At 44.3% G+C, this 8,989-nt stretch overlaps 1 non-coding gene across 1 annotated transcript; it reads left to right on the top strand.

The window, feature by feature from the left end:
• Nucleotides 1-128: 128 nt before the first annotated feature.
• TRNAQ-CUG lies at nt 129-200 on the top strand. Its single transcript has one exon. It is a non-coding gene; the product is annotated as a tRNA-Gln (tRNA).
• Nucleotides 201-8,989: the final 8,789 nt, after the last annotated feature.

Raw genomic sequence — 8,989 nt, 5'->3', positions numbered from 1 at the left:
TACAGCCGACTCATCCCGGACACCACGGGTCCCACCGAGCAGTCACAGCTCCGGGACGAGCTGCGGTGGAAGCGCGAAATCCTGCGGAGTAAGGACTAGAGGCAGCCGGGTAAGGGTGTTGTCACCGCGGTTCCATGGTGTAATGGTTAGCACTCTGGACTCTGAATCCAGCGATCCGAGTTCAAATCTCGGTGGAACCTGAGCTTTTTTGTTTTTCCTTTTTTTTTTTCTGTATGTTCTAACTATGGCCCAAAGTAGTCCTGTCTCTCTTCCCCTCTGAGGCTCCTTCACACACACAGTGTAACACCTCTTGTGTTCTCTTGGCTGTGTCGTATCCCATGTGAGGTACAGTTACCCTTCTCACCGTGGTTCAAAATGGGGGATTGGTTCCACAAGGGATGGTCTCAGCACTGTGTGACCCCACTCAGTTTGGGCTGGGTCAAGGAGAAGCCCACCAGGTCCCACAGATCTGCCCACAGCCCAGGGTGTGAGCAGTATTCAAGTCTATGATTCTGTGAGATTCTGTAATGGCGGTCAATGGTAGCACTGCTCTTCTGGGAGATAGCTGAGAGATATTTGAGTTCATGAGGTACAAAATGGCCTCTAGGACCGTCAGGTGCAAAGCTGAAACAGTGACCAGGTGCTGAGGGGAAGGGAAAAGACTGGAGGATTTGTCTGCAGTAGGGTCAATGGAGAGTATGGAAAAAGCAAAGCTACCCTCAGAATGAGGGGTATATGAAGCAGAAGCAGCTGAAAACATGCATGTGTACATATTTGCATTTAGTTGAGGTCATCTGGAGGGAAATGAGACCTGCCAAAGGGGAACTTAGAGCTGTGAAGCGGGTGAGCGCAGCCCCAGGAGGGTTTGTGCCCTCAGGGTTTGTACCAGGCCAGCAGCAGGGCTCTGCAGGCCTCACCCGCCACAGCCCTGCTGCCACCCTCAGGCACCAGGCCCTCTCCTGTGCCAGGGCTGGAGGCCTAGCTTGAAAAGCATAAAAATAGCCCTGGTGCCCAGATGCTCAAACCAAGGCCCTTAAGCCTCGCTCTGCTCTCAGTATGTTGGCCTTCTCAGCACTCAGCAGCTGTGTGATGATTTCTGTATGAGAAGAGAAATCCCCGGGTACCCGCAGCACCAGTGACTGTCTGCTGGGAGGAAAATGAGCCATAATCTGATCCTTTCCGCTTACAAATGCTTCCTGCTGCCTCAGAGATTTCAAGAGAAGAAAACAAAATGCTAATAACAAGGGGACGTCGGGTGGAACCAAATCCCAACCAGCACACTGGATGAGGTAGGCTGGAGCATCAGGGTCTGGGCTCAGCCCGCGCCTCTGGGCTGACCCTTTTTGTCTGCAGATGAACCCAAAACACACAAGATGTGGAGTCTGTAAGTGCTGCTCTCTCTTCTGCCCCTTTCAGAAGCTGATCTACTGCTCTGAGTAGTGCATTAAAATTAATAATGAATACTCTACATGTGGGGGCTGGGGTGTATTTATAGCTGTGTTGTTAAGGCTTCCATCTCGCATCCTATTTGCAGTCCTCCTTTGAACCTTGTCATTAAAAAAAATGTTAATTTTGACACGATGTTCCTCAGGCCTAGTTTCACACCCCAGAAATGCTACTGGTTTCAAAAAAATTAAAAATAACGTGGGTTAAGTATTTTTAGTTATCCCTCTGTAAGAGCTGTTCTCATTTCTGTGTTTTGGGTTTTGTTTGTCAGCCAAAGCTTGGGAACAACCTTTACTTATGTTTTTCATACGTTTAAGTGTTACTTCCTCTTGCACCCAATTGCAGATGCTCCTCTGCTGGATCCAGCTTGCCCTGTGTAAGACAATGGGGCACAGGACGAGGACAACACCTCTTCTGACTAAGCCAAAAATCACCATCCATACACTGCTGCACTGTTATTACTTGTTGGACTTTAAGGAGACATTAAGGAGCAAAGGCATTTTTTCCCCATCATGTAACACAAAAATTCCCACAGATTGCCATGTACATGAGCAGCAGCAGGGGTTATTTCCAGCTAAGCCAGTTTAAATGCATTTGATCATTTTGATTAAACACATTCTTCATGGTGCTGAGAGGCAAAACTGAAACAGCAGAAAGAGCTACGGATCTAAACAGGAGTCAGCTGACAGCAGTGTATGAGGATTTAAGTCTTATATTCTGTTCAGTCCTGTGTTAATTTTGTTCCTTTTTAGGCAAGCTGAGGATGAGACTCTACAAACCCTCAGGAAATGTCACTGTCAGTGGAGACAGTCTTGGCTGCTCTGTTCCTTCCTTGTGCCCCCTCCCAGAGCATGCTGCTGCAGTTATGGGATGGCCTGGGATACCTCCTGCACCAATGAAACATGGCCAAAAGGCAGAGGTCAGGCCTGAAATAACAGAGGACTGTGTGCTCTGGGACTGACAGCTTTTAATGTGAGAAAAGTCATTCAGCACTGACATTTCTGCTGCATTAATTGCCATTAGTGTCATCCTTGCGGGAACACTAAATTCATTGCAAACCTTGAATTAATGCTCTCTCATAATTCTTCAGTTTGTGCTTGGATGCAACCATTTGCGGAGGCAGCACGTTCCAAGCAACTGGAGCAGAGACAAGGAATGATACTCGGCTGGCCCTTGGATGTTCAATTTAGCGAAGAAAAGAAGCAGAGGTCATACTCATAACTGCGCATTTATGGTTCTGCTCTGGAAATTCATGGAGCAGCTGCCAAAAAGGCCCCAGCTCTTGCCTCGGCAGTACCAATGTGTGTTGGGCTCCCAGCTCAGAGTGGCTCAGCTCCAAGCACTGTGCATCTGATTCTTTCCTCACACCCTCCCGTCATCCTCCCTCTTCTTGCCTGTCACTGGCTCCTCAGACCCCAAGAGAAATCCTGGGTGGGAAAAAAAAAAACAAGAGAAATTTTACCACTGTATTCAATGCTTGTGGTGTTCCCACAAAGTCAGGGTCTTTCTGCAGTTGGGTTTAACATGAAAGGAGAAGGAAAAAAGGATGGACATAAAGTGTTCGCAGCTCTTCTGCCTCCATCTTTCCCAGATGCAGTTTGCAAAGTCCATCACTTTGTAGAGTGCAGTGAGAGATCTGGAGGTGGAAGTAGCATTAACTCAAGCTTATTCTTGAAGGGCTGTTGACCCAAAATTCCCATTTTCCAGATGGAAGGAGCCATCAGTTTCCCTGGGCAGAATGCAGGAAGGACAAAAGCAGAGCCCCACAACCTACTCTGTTCTATCAGAGGAGAAATATTTCCTGAGGGGAAAATCCAATCAATACTTTGCCATTTTCTAACAAGCCACAAATCATTGCAATTATGCAAGTATAATTCAAGCTTTCCAATCCAGCTGCTAAATTAGAGGAAAGCGAACTCTTAGCACTCACTGCCCTTAGTTTGACATGTCAGTCAGAAGGAGCTTCAAGTATAAACCAAATCAACAGAAATAATAACAAAAAAAATCCCTCTTTTTAAAACCCTCAACCAAATTAAGGGGTTTATGATGTGCAAGGAGTGCTATTTCTCAGGTGATTCCATGACAGATGAAGTAGCAATAAAAATGCATGGAGTCGATTTTTCTGATGATTATTCACTTGAATTCCAGCATATACTCTATTCTTTTTTTTAGTTCTACAGCTCAAATAAGAAGAAATGGGCCCAATCAAAAATACTTCCTCTATATCACTCTGGAGATGGAATAACAAAGGATCTGGAACTAAACATGGACATATCCAGAGTCAAACCTCATCCTGGTTCCAGAGATCTGCATGGCACTGAGAAAAGAGTGGGAATGGAGCAGTTCTAGAAAAATCGAATATCTTCTGATGGCATTTTTGCTAGTCCAATATTACAATAAGCAGAAGGGAAGGAATATCTCCTGCAGCCTTTGGGAAGAGGGATCGAGTGCCACAGACTTGATGACTTGGTGTTTCTTATGATGACTGTGAGAATGAAGTCATCGGTTTCCTGCATCCATTTTGGACTCAGCACATATCTCCCAGCCTATGTCTGTTGTCTCCAGAGACAAATTAGCAAGATAGTACTGGCAGCTCCAGGGCAACTGCTGGCCAAGATACAATTTCTGAGGTGTTCTCAAAATCTTACTCTTACTAGACCTGCACAGGATTTTATTTCTTATTAAAGGCCAAAATCTACTTGCTGATGATATATTTAACAGGAGCATCGCTACCAGATAAACACAATGTCATCATCACATCGCTCATCATTTGCTAATTCTGATTCGAACAGTCAGCCCTGGAGAAGGAAGGAGGCAGCTTGACTTCTGCGGCTCGTCCATTCACTGCTGAAACAACCAGCAGAGCAGGCTGGCTGTGCTCAGCATGGCAATGTTCGTTGTGAAGCTCTGCAATTACCCAAGGAGCCAGGCTGTGGCTCTAAAACTTTGCTCATTGAGATCATTAGAGGGCTGTCAGACAGAACAACTGGGATGGCTTTGATCTGGCAAAACACCCTTCCTCCTGCTCCCCTACCTTGGGAACCGGCCAGTTCCTCATAATCATTTTTTTTTCAAGCCATTCACACAACACTCATTGTTTTTTCATAGGGTGCAATAAATTCTGCGGGCAAACTGAAGACTGTAACAGCTGGATAGATTAATGTATTAAATAGAAGTCTGAATATTTCAATGATTCTTCCATAAATACGTTCATAGCTGATTTTGCCAAGAAAATGACAAAACGTTGCGCAGAATCCCAAAGATATTCCCTACCAATCCACTAGGTGTCCTACTGTTTACAAGTAATTAGGCTCAACTTCTAATTATTTATTTATTTATCTAGCTGCCTGTTTATTTATTTATTTTTGTCCTGATTTTGCCAGCGAGAAATTAGAGTCTTTAGTGGAATTAGGTCTGGGTTTCCAGGTTGAAATAACACAGATGTATGGGTCGTGTGACAGCAGGACATCTGGCACACAGCAGTAGCTCTTTTGGCAAATGCTGCTGATGTTTCCCATAGAGACCAGCTCAAGGTTATAGGCTGCAAAGAAATAGGAAAAGAATCTGCTTTCCTCTCCTGGGAATACTAACCAAGATCCATCCGAGCCTCTCCTAGATCAACCTTGGGCTGCTATTTATAGGACTGCTAAAGTGAGCCCAACGCTGACCTTAAAGGTGATGGCAAAATGTGTCCTTAATCAGAGCCGCTCCGCACAGGCTGCAATTTTGACATTCCTGGTCACCGTTCCAGTCCCTGATGGGTCCTGCTGCCTGCCAGCACTCGCGCCTGGCTGCAAAGGCCAGCACAGCACCCGCTCACGAGGTGTCCTGGCACTTCCAACACAGAGGGCATGGCAAATATATACCAAGAAAAGCAAGCTGTAAGGCAGCCAAAGAATAGTTTTCTCATCCCAAAAATACTTGGGGTGGAGTGCACTGTAAAGCTGTTTCTGTGCAGTGCAACCTGCAGCACATGCAGTGTACCAAGTGGTGCTGTTTGGGACTTCCCTCAGCCACCCTGAGATTTGTACTCACACTGAGCCTCAGCACAGCAATCTCAACTTCTCTGAAGCGGTCATCTCTGTAGTTATATAGAAAGCATAATTCATCGCACCTCTTTCAGTCCTCAGAAATGGGTATTTGCAATGTATTGGTGGGGGATGACTACAAGCTGATTTTCTGAGACTTGTCACTGAAGCACAGATCACACACTGACTGTGTAAACCCCATGGGCTCACTCTCTGCCAACCATTGCTTGCCGTATTTGCAAATTCCCCTCTCATTCATTCCAGGTTCAGAGTGGTGCCACATCTTCAATGTACTTCAAATCTACATGAGGTATGTGAAGAGAAAATTGGGTTTATTTTCCATTCAAAAAATGCCAGAGACAAAGACGTTCTCAAACAATGACTTTAATCTCCTTTACAGAAATACTGCCCACAGCAATTGGCTTTGCAAATGGGCACCAGACAAGTGTCAGCAGCAGCTTAATCACAGGCTGCAAGGAGAAATCAGAGGGGAAGAACAGCCTTGTGTCCTTGGCCCATCAGGATTCCTTGCCATCAGGCATTGCGCATCACGGGAAGTGCTGAGCATCTGTCCTGTGCCATGTGCTACATTGCTGCCTCTATTTCTTGCTATTTGTTTTGAAGGTATGACAGTCATTTTCCTGACAACCTGCAAGAAGAAAAGATACTCCAATCTTCTGACTGCCTGTATATATAGCTACCTGCTGCAATGCCATCCATAGGCAGCCTGCACCATATGCTGACTGCGAAAGAGAGTAACCTGGCCCAGCGCGTGTGTTTGCTGTTATACATAACAAATACCTCAAGCCTTGCCATGATTCAGTGCATTATGCATGGGAGCCATCTGGTCCCATAGCTTAAGAAGCAAACTGAAAATTTGATAAAAGCACAAATAGTCATAATGAGAGAGACTGAAAAGATGTGTTGATATTCCAAGCAGGAGTCTCCTTCCACAGGGGCTGATCTCATCACCCATTGCCTCTTTCCTGCTCTGTTCTTTGGAGAGCTGCTGTCAGACAGGTTGCACTCTTAGCTCTGTGAGTACGTGCACCTTTGGGATCCTGACAATGTGTTTCATGTGCTTGAGCAAACCTTCTGGGACAAGATTTTTCTCACTAGCCAGCTGTGCAGAAAGCAAACTGTGCAAAATGTTTGTTTGGAGCGCAGCACATTTTATGGAACTGGTTTCAAATGCGCTATCAATTATGATTATTCATTAATATGATTATTCTCATCCCTGTGCAGAATTATGCCTTAAGGCTTTGACAGATTGAAATGAATTCCTTCACAGCTGGCCTAGATGTTCTCAGCCCTGAGGAGCAACAAGGAACCCCGGGCAGTGGAGGGGTAGTGTGGGACGGCTTGGATTTGGGCAAGAGTTTGTGCACAACTTGGCCAGGAGACAGGGTTACTAAAACTACCTTAATTGGATTTTGGAGCCAGACCAGTTTTTCCCCCGTGTGACTCTGCTTTCTGATGTTTGGAGGGCACAGGGAAGGCAGGCAGACAGAAGATGCCTATTTTAGTAAGCTAAGCCTCTGCGAGGAACACACACGCTTCAGAGAGGTACACATTTGTTTCCTCTGACACTGAATTAATGGGAATTGATGTATTGATTCTGCAGTTCTTCTAAAGATTACTCCACAGTTTGGCATGTTCCCAAGCTGGTTAGCTGCAATGTGCACACAGCTCAAGACAGATATTTAATTATTCTAATAGGAATACAGTTGAAAAAAAATTGTGTTCTGTGAAATCTAGAAAACTGTAGCATTATGATCAGGCAAATAGTACAGCCATTCCTCTTTTATATAGGTTTATTCCATATCCAGCTACATTTTTCGTTGTTGTTTTAATACAACCAACCCCTCCAAAATCACAGTTGTGAAGATATCTGCCACTCGTACCAATTAATTGTGTAGTTTACATTTTGTTTTTCCCTACTAATCTGAGGGTATACTTTTCAGAAGAAATGCAATCCGTTGTTCTGTGTGCATGGAGTACATAGGATTATGGTAGGGCTGTACCAAAAGCTACTGCTATTACTGTTAAGCAATAATAACCCAAGACAGTCATTCACCAGTCTCAAGGGTTTAAATCGACTATCTTTGTGGATTTTTCCATGTTTAACTATTTAAATATACTACGTGATATGCTCTACTTAAAGAATGTTTGAATATCTCTGCCAAGCAAGCTCCTGGTCCTAGATATGAGGCAGCATCTTGTGCTAGGGATGAAGTAACCGCCTTGCATTTTGGTGCTTTGATCAGTGTCGCTGCTTTTATGATCTCACTAGGAAAGTTACTTGATGTTTCCTTATTTTGAGTGTCAGCATGGTTCCTGAAAATGTTTGAAGTCATCCTAGTATTTCATTTATTTTCTGGCAAAGCAGCATCCATCTGCAGTTTAAGAATAGAACATGTTAAAACTGCATATAAATCTGAAGCACAGAACGTATTGTTTCTGGGCAAAGTTCTCCTGGTTACACTTACGGAACACTGGAGTAGTGTCTTCATCTTTCTGGTTGTCACTCTGAAACCATTCTCATTTCCTCGTGTCAGACCCAAAGCTTCTGCCATATACGGATGAATGTGATTTCATCACAACTGTTGTAATTTCCTTAGGAAACATATGATTTCTGAGGAAGTTCCAAAGATGCATTTACAGTACATGGGCCTCAGTGCTCTAAGAAATGTAATGCTGTCAGTCATTCTGTTTCTGTTTTTTCACGCAAACAAAAATATGATGTAGGTGGAACTGCTGAGCTATCTGAGCACAGGTGGAGAATCTGCACTGTTTGGCTGAGCCCATTTTTAGAAAATAGTGTTCTGCAGCTCTTTCTTTACACAAAGGAATAGCTGGCTGTCAGTCCTTTGATATTTATTTTTGTGTAACTCTGTTCCTGATCTGCCCGTGCTATAGAAATGCTGTTCTTCCACAAGAAGACAGATTGCCTGGGCTGGGAGCCCCACTTCTGATTCAGGGAAGCACATGGTTTCCTTACAATGCTGCTGATGATTATAATTACTATTCAGTATAAGGTGCAATTGTTTTTGGTGTTTAAAACAGAGCAAAACAAAACAAAGCAGTTTTGCAAAGGAAAACACAGCATTAGAAAAAAAAAGAATTATAAATTAGGAAGTGGTTGACCTTGAGGAGATAACTCCATCTGCAGTGTCTGCTATCCAGTGTTCCTTGTGATCAGAACATGGAAAGAGAAACGTCCATTAAGTATCCCAATATCCCTTTGGAAAATAATGTCCTTCCCGTTCTGTAGGTATTGCAATTTACATCTTCTGCTCAGCAGCTGCTGGTGTCAAAGGCCAAGGGAGAAGGATGTGGAATGCAGAGCCTGAAGTTTTTCAGCAGTAGCTAAAGGCAAAACCATCTAAAGCTGTAGCAGATGTTCCCTTATTTCCTGTCTGCTTATCAGCCCTGCAAAGGCACTTCTTTGTGCTTGTTATGCCAAGTGTAACTATGGAGATCTAATACAGGCTGCGCAAGAGCGATACCGTGAA

This window comes from Gallus gallus, chromosome 10 (assembly GCF_016699485.2).
Source record: "Gallus gallus isolate bGalGal1 chromosome 10, bGalGal1.mat.broiler.GRCg7b, whole genome shotgun sequence".
NCBI classification, from domain to species: Eukaryota; Metazoa; Chordata; class Aves; order Galliformes; family Phasianidae; genus Gallus; species Gallus gallus.
The sequence above is the reverse complement of the archived record's forward strand: the minus strand, read 5'-3'. Positions and strand labels throughout refer to the sequence as shown.